At 42.0% G+C, this 10,486-nt stretch overlaps 2 long non-coding RNA genes and 3 other non-coding genes across 6 annotated transcripts; all 5 read left to right on the forward strand.

Annotated features, from left to right (window-relative positions):
• Window positions 1-507: 507 nt before the first annotated feature.
• On the forward strand, window positions 508-1,435 carry LOC141793782 (uncharacterized). The gene is made up of 3 exons (XR_012598432.1): window positions 508-609; window positions 1,214-1,267; window positions 1,358-1,435. It is a non-coding gene; the product is annotated as an uncharacterized LOC141793782 (long non-coding RNA).
• A 15-nt stretch (window positions 1,436-1,450) lies between these two features.
• Window positions 1,451-2,221, forward strand: LOC141793784 (uncharacterized). 2 transcript variants are annotated; one of them, XR_012598433.1, is made up of 4 exons: window positions 1,451-1,519; window positions 1,621-1,760; window positions 1,856-1,939; window positions 2,102-2,221. It is a non-coding gene; the product is annotated as an uncharacterized LOC141793784 (long non-coding RNA). The 2 variants fall into 2 exon arrangements; XR_012598434.1 differs by having other exon boundaries at window positions 1,454-1,519; window positions 1,624-1,760.
• A 3,470-nt stretch (window positions 2,222-5,691) lies between these two features.
• Window positions 5,692-5,764, forward strand: trnaa-agc (transfer RNA alanine (anticodon AGC)). The gene has a single exon. It is a non-coding gene; the product is annotated as a tRNA-Ala (tRNA).
• A 1,032-nt stretch (window positions 5,765-6,796) lies between these two features.
• On the forward strand, window positions 6,797-6,869 carry trnaa-agc (transfer RNA alanine (anticodon AGC)). The gene has a single exon. It is a non-coding gene; the product is annotated as a tRNA-Ala (tRNA).
• Window positions 6,870-8,955: 2,086 nt separating this feature from the next.
• On the forward strand, window positions 8,956-9,028 carry trnaa-agc (transfer RNA alanine (anticodon AGC)). The gene has a single exon. It is a non-coding gene; the product is annotated as a tRNA-Ala (tRNA).
• Window positions 9,029-10,486: the final 1,458 nt, after the last annotated feature.

The raw sequence follows: 10,486 nt of genomic DNA on the forward strand, positions 1-10,486 counted from the left end.
AAACTTTCTTTAATATTTGTTGTAAGCACAGTGTGCCTACTTTGTCATATGTTTCCTCAAAGTCCTCTTAAGGAAGGCAATAAAATAAAGTGTATGTATTGAGAAAAACTGCTAAAAACATAAAAATATAAAAACAGAACACTTCTCATTTAGGATTTAAGACCAACTGCTTGATCCACAAGCACACACCAGTACAGTAGGTGGCGCTATTGCAACTTTCAGCTGATTTGCCACAGGACAAAAAGACTCTCAAGAAGAAGAGGGAGATGAATGGAGAAAAGTTGGGTCAGATGAATGCGTTGTGTCTACGTATTTCTGCATCTGTCCAAGTAGGTCATCAACACGGTAAGTGTTTGTCTTTCAATAGAAGAAAAACTTTTTATTTAATGGGGTTGTGAGAGGAACCCACAAATGCTCTTGCTTTTTCGCAATTAAGACTCCGTTTCCCATGAGCCCTTGTTTCTCTATGTCGTAAGACCTCAGTGGCGCGCTTCTTTGTTTGGAGTGAGGCAAATGAATGGAGAGCAGAGGCTCCTTCTACACGGTCTTTTTTTCGCCACGTTTCTTCGTCTATGATAACTTTCTTAACTGGAAAACTACGCGAAAAAGGTAATTTATTAATCAGAAGTCGCTAGGCGCTATCGTAGATGTTGAAATGAACTTTGTAAACTCGGGTGGGAACGTCCTGAAGTCACCGTTGATGTATTGTTACTCTACAGCCCACCGCTGTGAGACGTGTTCTTAACTTGTATTTTCAGTAAATCCTTGTTATGTTCTACCAGAAGAGCTAACGTGACCTGGCTCTTAATTTCATCTATAGACACTCGCGTTTTAACAGACCACAGCAGAATAACTGCTGCATGTGGGCTGGAATGAACACAAACATACAAGCCTTTTTTCGCCTGTAGCTCCTGTTGTAGCCTCACTGTCCGTTTAAACTTTATCTCTACGTTCATCTTAAAAAAGTTCAATGCGGTTTAGTTAGTCTAGAGCTGCCACACTCACTTATTGAGAGAGATTAACAACACACTAAAGTGGGTGCTACTATGCAATCTATAGGTATTTAAATCCTATCTAATACAAGTTATTTGATGTTTTGTTTTTAGGTAATTTTTATTGCTGTATAAGAGTTTTCCATTTCCAAGTTTTGATACAATTTCAGAACCAGGAATTTTAAAATAAACTTTTTATTTCTATATTTTTCTTCATTCAGTAATGATTCATGATGGAGAGGAATGTTTCTCAGTCATGGCCACCATTTAGAAGAGTAAGTATTTTACACACACCTAAGTTGTTCACATAGGAAAGTATATTGTGTGTAAAAATTCACATGAACTTCTTCCAAATGTCCCTATAGTATAGGAGCACACATGGCCTGCCTGATGAAGAGGATCAAAACCACAGCAGTGGTTGAGGCTGTTTCTGCATGAAAAACCTGTTGCTTTCACTATGCAGAACAGTGAGTGAACTGGAGAAGCTGGACCGAAGTCTTACACAACAGGAGAGGGAGAACAAAATGGTAATTACATGCCAATAATCTTATCTGAACTGATTTATCTTACAGAATTAGAATATAAAGGCTCCCAATATTCGTCTTACTTGCATGATTGTTTTTTTCAGCAGCACTTCCTCTGAACTTTGGGAGGTGCAAACGGACAGCTGCCATGTGCTGTGTTGAGTGGATACTGCTGATGTATTGCTGCGGTGAAAAAGTTCCAAAAAGCCTTTCCTGGATCTGACTCTCTTCAAGATTATAACAGGCATGTGTTAATGCATTGTTCACATTATCTTACACCACTTGACTGATTAAGTTATGATGTTTAAGTGAACAATTTCATTTTCACTTCCACCCTAGCGGCCTGTCTCAAGAATTCCATTGGCCAGAGGCAGAAATTGAGGACGTCACTGGGCAAGCACTTACATTCGCCCCCCACTGAAGGTAAATTAGAATCCTTCTATTTGTCTCGGCTGGTGAATGTAACAAGTAATGCAATTATTTAGAAATCTTTAAACCACTTGTGGTGATCACAAAATCAGAGATGTTAGGGTTATTTGTCATGCTTTTGTGGACTAATGCTCTAACTTGTCTTTTTCTTTTAAGGCCAGCTCAAAAGGGATAAGGATACACCTGACCAGACATGCCTATTTTTGCTCCCATTTTAATTTTTTTATCAGCTAAGAAGGAATGAAGACACCAACTGGACAAGACATCCCAACTGCAGAACATTATTGTTATTGTTTGTATTTTGCTATCTTTTCATGGCCTTTCATTGTAATTGGTTTGATTATTTTTTGTTGCGTTATTTGTATTTCACTATATTGTAATAAAAAGTGCTGCTAGACTTGCATTTTCATCCATTACTGACTACTTGTTCATAGTACAGGTATGAATACAATTATGGGGGTTTGAAGGTTGTAGGGGACTTTAAAATACAACCAAAAGATAACCAAAAACTAACATTCCCTAAGGGTTAGGGGAAGGTTGAGAGATGGCAATTTAACCAAAAATAAACGTCAGGGTAACGTTGGGGGAACCAAACATCTCACCAACACAGAACGTTTAGAGAACGTAACGCAAACTTTCCATGGGAACGTATGGACAACCTAAAATCAAACCAAAGGGCACTCTTCCGGGAACATCAGAGCTTTTGTTCCTAGAACATTCTGGGAACCAAAAATTGTTAGTAGGGAGGTATCCCTGGTGGGTTGAATTCTGTAACTAGAGCAGAACCATGGATGCGCTGGCTTAAGTTGTTAAGGTGGGACATCAGGTGACCATCAAAGGTACTAAGGGTTGAGCAAGGGCGGACTGGCCATCGGGAGCACCGGGAGGTTTCCCGGTGGGCGTCCCTTGTTATGGGCTGGGCCGAGTTAAAATCCAGAGCTGATATTCAGTCCCAGTCCGCCACTGGGGTTGAGGCCCCCTCCACAGCTACTGCCTCTTTGGCTCGGCCCTTGTTCCATCTCATTAGCCCCTCCAGCATGTACAACTGCATATGTAATGCATTGCACTGCCAGACTAAGAAACAAAATGCTCCGTTCAATCAACCATTTTTGTAAAGTGAAGACATATGAATACCTCACAGTGGAAAGTAACTGTATTATTTTGAATAATTACAGATTATTCACATTCTCTTTCATAACAGAAAAGAACACTAAAAAAAAATCATACAACCGAGAGATGGTATTTTTTGACTTTTTTGTTACTATGGTGACAATAAGTTGATGGCATCCCATCCCGTTTTCTATACAGGATGTCTTGATGCAGGTGTACCTGGAATGAAAGTGCACTGGTGACGATGAAAACTCTCTAGGTAGTAGGATCCCCTACCACACCTAAGGATGTCCAGCTCTTTGCTGCTCTTTTGGAGGGTGCTCACCTTTGTATAGAGTGCAACACCTGGAGGGTCCAATTTCCTTCTTTGTTCTTATGTTACACCTCATAGCTTATACATTTTCTACTATTGCAACCCTTACCTTCTTTGCCAAGTCCATCTTAAGAATTCTACCATAAGTAGACATGATGACCCCTGAAGGGTGATGGAGGAAGATAGACAACTGCAGAGGGGACGAAGGTCGACATCTACTTATGGTGCTCACAGTCCCAGAGGTAGTGGATGGTCTGACGTGCCCACTCCTCGCTGTGTGCTTCCTCTATTGCAGACTTGAGGTAGGAGGAGCTGTTACCGCTGGTCCTCGGCTTCAGGAAAGTCATGCATTTCCTGTCCAGAGCCAGGTGTGTTGTGAAGACAGCAGGGAAAATGCTCTTGTGCGCTACATCCAGCTGGGAGAGCAGGTCCTGGCTCCATGGGCAGACCAGCAGAGAACACTTACTGCAACAAGGATAGTCTCCATCCGCTAGGTAGTAGTGGCTGTTCACGTCAATGACCTCCCTGACTTTCCTGTAGATCCCAGAGCTGTTCATTTTTGGGAAGATTGTGAGCATTTTAAAGGAATCCCCCACATCCTCATTGGTGCCCAGATGAATAGCCTTTGCTGGCAGCACCACCCAGGCGCAGGTGGGGATGGTTTGGGCTCCAATGGAGGGTGAAACTAGCAGGCCTGGATTTTTTGTTTTGTTTTAACTGGCCAGTAGGCTTATATAGGCACTTTTCAGTCCACACCTGATCTGCGTCCTGTAATGCTTTCCGAAACTGATCAGGAAGAAAACCTTTCCAATTGATAGAAATTGGTTTAAGTGGAGTAGCAGTGCAGGGTGGCGTGGCTGAGCTACTGGCGCTGGTGTCAAAAGCACTACTGCTGACGTCGGTGTCACTGCAGTTGGTGTCGGTGGCACTGCAGTTGGTGTCGGTGGCTCAACTGTTGGCTTTGGTGGAACAATTGTTGTCTTCAGTGGCACTGTCAGCTTTTGGGGTGATGGCATGATGGATGCAGCATAGTGAACCTGTTGGATTTGGTCCAGAAGACCAAAAGTACCCTGCACCTTGGCCCCACAGGTGTTGCATGTCTCCTGTAATAGGTGCTCTGAAAATTATTCTCCCTCCACAAGCTGGTTGCACTTGTAGCACTGCACTTCCTGTTCTGCCACTGATGCTCCTGCCTCTGTGTCTCTTCTCCCTGCATCTGTTTTGTCTTCGACTCTCCCTGTCGCTGTATCTCCTCTCAGTCCCTCTGTGTGGTCTTAGACTCCCCCAGCCTCTGAGTCCTCTCCTTGTCTCTCTGTGTCGTCTACCTGTGTCCATGCCAAAAAAAAAAACCCATCAAGCCGTCACCACTAGATTAAAAAAACAATGAATCAAAAAATTATTCCACCTACCTTGTGGAACCCACATCTGCACTGAAGGCTTCTCCCAAACAGATCCTTAGTGCGGCTCTGCAGGGGCAACCATTAATTTTCTCCAAGGCCTTTTTCCATTTCTTGGACCCCGGCCGTTTGCCAGTTGAAAAGTGATATTGGCCCTGGGCACATTTGAAGCAGGTAATATTCTGGTTTTCCTGTCTTGGTCATCTGCAAACATTAAATGTAAGACAGGTTGAGTCAGTAAAACTGTATAAACTACTATTTTAATTAGCCGTGTGTCCATTCTGTAGATTACAATATGTACATCATGACAAAAAGGGAGACAAACACAATGAACCTAGTTAGAAATAATACTTTATTAAATCAGAATAAACCAAATAGGACCAAATGAGAATTCAAAATTAAGTGTTCACTGAATGAGGTGTGAGAGGTCAGCAGAATCAGTGGTGTGTGTTGTGCATGAGTGGAAGATATATATATATATATATATATATATATATATATATATATATATATATATATATATATATAGCTTACACACTTATGCACATGAAAAAAATGTTTACACAGGGGCACTGTGTCATTGCTCAAATGTATGAGCCGGCTCCATTAAGGATTTGAAGAAAACTCAGATACGCAAGTCTGACTTGGCACGTCACATCTTCAGAAATATGTGTTTTTTTAAACAGCAAATAAAAAATACATCATACTTTATCTCCTGGTTTTGTCATTTGTACAGCCACACAGTACTCGTATGCACACAGACAGAAGCTGTGTAAGAATACAGGCTTATCACAAATAATGAGGTGTCCTCAACCCTTTAGCCACCTCTTTGATAAGAGCAAACGGCCTTTGGTTTCTCTTGCACCACAATGCAAGGAACCTTGATGGTCACTGGCTTCTGTTGCACTGCCCTTTGTATCCTCAGTGGGGAATTAGCTCAAATGGTAGAGCGCTCGCTTAGCATGCGAGAGGTAGCGGGATCGATGCCCGCATTCTCCAGGAGACATTCTGTCACTCCCCTCCTCAAGAGGAGTCCTTTTGCCAAGAAATCCGAGACACTGGATGTAGCCTGGGTGGACAAAAATAAATGCTGTGCTCAGGAACAGGAAGGTTCCCTGGTCAGTCAGGTTACTCCCTGTAGTGATCTTGCCTATCCAACCATAAGGGCACCATTTGGTCATGATTATGAGTCAGTTTCTTTGCTTGTTGGGTTCCTTTCTGCACTTGCTCCCACAGTGTGCTGATGTCTGAAAGAATCAAGCACAGTTTTGCGGGAACAGCTGTTTTCTCTGTCTTCTCTTGGATTCCAAAGGACACAAAAGTCTGAAAAAGGTAGCAGCACTCGCAGTTCATTCAGGTGAAACAATACGTGTCCAGTCCTGTGCAAAACACAGATGTAGTCTCCAAGGACTGGACATGGAGCCAAAGTAGAGGCTGACCTGTCAACTATCAGAGGATGGTTTCAATCCATCAACCTCTGGGTTATGGGCCTTGCACACTGCCAATGCATCACTCCGCTCTCCAAGCAGGACGGTCCAGCTGTTCTGTTGTCTCCAAAACTTGTGGAACGAGCCAAATAGCTATGGTTATGAAGCACCGAGTGGAGAGTCAGGTGCAAACTGAAATAAAGTCAACAGAGCTGAGCCTGGGGGGGGGGGAGGTTGCTGGGCCAGGAGGTTGCCACTGGTCTACTGTGTTCCACATACTGCATGGCATCTTGGCCAACTTATTCCTTTAGGGAAAAACAAAGAGGGAAAAACACAAAAAGACCTCCCCAAGTACAAAGGAAGTAGAACTAAAAGAACACAGAGGGTCCCACTGTTTTGTTGACACTTGCATAAAGTCTATGCAACAAGGAAGCTACACATGCAAAGCACAGTGGATCAGCAGTCCATCACCTTAACCACTCGGACACATCGTCAATGAGTTACCCCATGCTGAGAGCAAATACCATGTTTTTTTCTTGTTCCACAATTCAAGGAACCTGAAAGCTCACTGCTTTATTGCTGCACTGCCCCCTGTTTCCTCAATGGGGAATTAGCTCAAATGGTAGAGCGCTCGCTTAGCATGCGAGAGGTAGCGGGATCGATGCCCGCATTCTCCAGGAGACCTTCTAATGTTCACCTCCTTCATGAGGGGGCCTTTTGGCAAGAAATCTGAGACATTGGATGAGGGCTGGGTGGACAAAAATAAATGCTGTGTTCAGAGACAGGATGGTTTCTTGGTGAGTCAGGTTACTCCTTCATTTGAACATGCCCATCCAGGTGGTCATGTGACCTTGCAATTCCAGCAGTCTTTGCCAAATACAGAGTACCCAGAGAGAACCCACCTCTTTGCTGTGAGGCTGCTGAGCTAACTGTTGCAAACCCAAACATGTCTCAATTAATGCAAAGGCTTACATACATCAAAGTCAATGAAGAATATTGGTAAGAGGTTCAATGGATATGATGAGAAGGAAAGCTGTCAAAACATGTTTATTATTTGTGACCGTCATCATCATCATTATCATCATCATCATTATAATTAGAATCATCATTTTGATAATTATTTAATGTTTACAGATACGTGTTATCGATTAGCTCTATGCTTTATATGCTGTTATGATGCATGTCACATCATAAATATCACATGAGCCGTGAAGTAGACTTACCAGAGCGTGCATTAATAGAAAATTATCCCTATTCATCTTCTTCAACTTGACTCTCTACTTTAAAAACTATGAGTAACTATGATTTTTTAACTATTATAGTCCAGTGTATGGTTTTAGTATACAAATGTAGTATGTCTATCAGCCAGTCTAATTCATTTAAAGTTGTTTTTTATTAAAGGATAGATCTCAGCATGGCCTCAGACAAGGCTAAATTGTTTTCTGTGTTAAATAAATTATTCATAAAAATTAAAGGTTTTCAGGTTGTTTTAATATATTTATTTTCTTTACAGGGGGATACCCTGCAAATCATCAATTTAATAAATAAATGACTTTTTGATGATGTAATAAAATGTAATATCTTTGGCTTAATTGAACAGGAAAGTAAACACCTTTTTTCCATACGCGACTAATTCTCTGACTGTCTTTAAACTTGCAGCACAGTTTTCCGCTACACAGGAGGTGGGTCCTTGCTGATGATGTCTGTTAGAATATCTAGCTTGTGTATATGTGCTTTGCTAAAATATTAGCAAAATGTGCTCGTATGCGTTCATAAATTAACAAGTTTTTTTTTTACAGATGGTTTTAAGGTCCTGGGAGGCTACAGATCACCCAGAAATAAAAAGAAATAAAAGTCTTACTGTGAGGAATTTAGTTTTGAGCTGTGACAAAAAAGAAATCTTGAGTGTGTGTTTTTCAGATAAATGATGTGCTTTCAGTTTTAACATAAATGAGTGTGGTTTGCAGATACAGACAAAAACAGATAGTTCAACTGCGTAAGTGAAACTGTGGTTTTGAGAAAAACAGACATAGAAGAGAGGAAGTTAAAAAGGTCTGTCTTTACAAAGGCCATGAGTGTATGCGTCTGCAAGTGTCTGTATGTGTATGAAATAATTCCTTTTTAGGTAACCTATCGATGTCACTGTGTCGTGTAAGAGAACAACAACGTGAACGAGCACAGAGGCAGTGATGTGAGGCATACCAGAAGACAACATCTCAGACTAGGAAATGACATGTCTAAATTAGGTGGAGCAACAAAGTATAAGGTGGTTTCGGAAATAAGAGAGAGGGTTCTTTTACCCAGTGAATGTCTGTGAAGAGGGACAGGTAAAAAGAACCACAGATCTGTCGCACATTTTTTGGCTTGTAATCAATAAATCTCAGTATCACATTGAGAACTGAGTCATTCTTCGTCATCTCTGATCATCATAAACCAACACCAGGAAACAAAGTGAGGGAAAAGCACCAAGTTTCCAACATGTCACACTACCAGCCTCTTTTTGACCTGTTAGGACTGTCAAGACCTGCTTAGGACTTGGTCTGTTAAGTGTTGGGAATTCTTTGGAATTGTTAGGAAATGTAAGGAAATGTTGGGGAATTGTTAGGAACAGCCAAAGCAGGCCATTCATTGAGAGGTAGGGCCACTTCTTCAAAGAGAAATCTCTCGCTGAGAGCAAGCATCATGGTTTGTCTTGCGCCATAATAAAAGAACCTTGAAGCTGACTGGCTGTTTGCTTCACTGCCTCTACTACATGTCACCAGTGGGGAATTAGCTCAAATGGTAGAGCGCTCGCTTAGCATGCGAGAGGTAGCGGGATCGATGCCCGCATTCTCCAGGAGACTTTCCTTTACAGCCCTCTGATGAAGGGTCCTTTAGCCAAGGAACCTGAGCCAATGGCCTAAACCGCCCCCTACACACTCCCCCTACACTACTGAGGCCCGGTTTACATGGAGACTCCCGCAAAGATTCTTCCTTTGCGTTTCCAAAAGCCACCCGTGTTTACATGAGGACGCCGTGAAAACGATCCACGTTCATATGACTCCAGGAGGACAAGTCACTTCTTCTGTTCTTTCTTTTTCTGCTGTTTTGTTGTGTGAGACGGTCAGCAATCCAACCATGACCCGCATTACCGCCACCTACTGGACCGGAATGGCCCAACTGGAAATGTGGTTGGAGCCTTCGCCTGAAACTGCGAGTGTGCATGCGGTGACGTCGGCGATTCACCCTGAAACGCTCTGCTCTGTGTTTACACGAGGCTGGATGGAGGAGCGGATTCAAAGCTTTCCTCTCTGGGGAGTGTTTTCAAAAGATTGGTTTTAACTAAAAACATAACGTGGTCTCATCTAAATGGAAGGCCAAAACGCAACGAAATGTTTGTGGGATTGACCGTTTTCGGCGTCATGTAAACGCGGCCTGAGTGTCACTCCTAATGAAGTCACACTCGCAGCTGTGGAGGGCACTTTTAATGAAGGCGAAGGGTATAAATACGACGGGCAGGAATGGGAAGCCCTCCCCACTTCACCGGAAAATGGAAGACATCGTCACCATGGAAACAGCCAGACGCCCCCTGTGTATGGCTATCACGCTGTAGCAGAGATTGCGACTCGCCAGGAGTGCAGCAGCTTGCAGAAGACTCAAGCATCTTCAGCATTTGTTGCATCAGCAAGAGTTGAATGCTGTTCCGCTGTCTATTAAATTAACTATACATATTTGATTGTGCATGTTATCTTGCTATTATCTTGTCAGCTAATTATTGTCAGCTAATTATTTTGCTATGAGTGCTCCCAATATCATTAAATTAAATTGACTTTATTTAGTGATGACAGACAAAAATGTGAGAAGATAGAGTTTTTGATGAAACTAATATACATATATATATATATATATATATATATATATATATATATATATATATATATATATATATATATATGTATATATATATATATATATATATATATATATATATATATATATATATATATATATATATATATATATATTGACATAAAACAACAATATGCATTGTCTCTCCCAGGAACACACAGTACTGTACATGCAGCTGAATCCAGCCATACCTCTTCTGCAGGTGTACAGTAATCCAGAGGCCTGCCTAAAGGGGTATTTTCATCTCACCCAGCAGTCTGTGGCACTGTTGATGAGGCTGTTGAATAATCCAAGGGACCATGAATGGGGTCAGGAGCTGGAGGTCCTGGCTTTCCTATACAGCCTTGCTCATGGCCCCTCCCTCTCTGTGGTGGCCCGTGCATTTGGAATGCCAAAATCCACTGTG

The sequence above is a fragment of the Halichoeres trimaculatus genome, unplaced genomic scaffold (genome assembly GCF_033239565.1).
Source record: "Halichoeres trimaculatus isolate MK-OKI-2021-1 unplaced genomic scaffold, fHalTri1.1 fHalTri1_scaffold_7, whole genome shotgun sequence".
In the NCBI taxonomy this organism is placed as follows: Eukaryota; Metazoa; Chordata; class Actinopteri; order Labriformes; family Labridae; genus Halichoeres; species Halichoeres trimaculatus.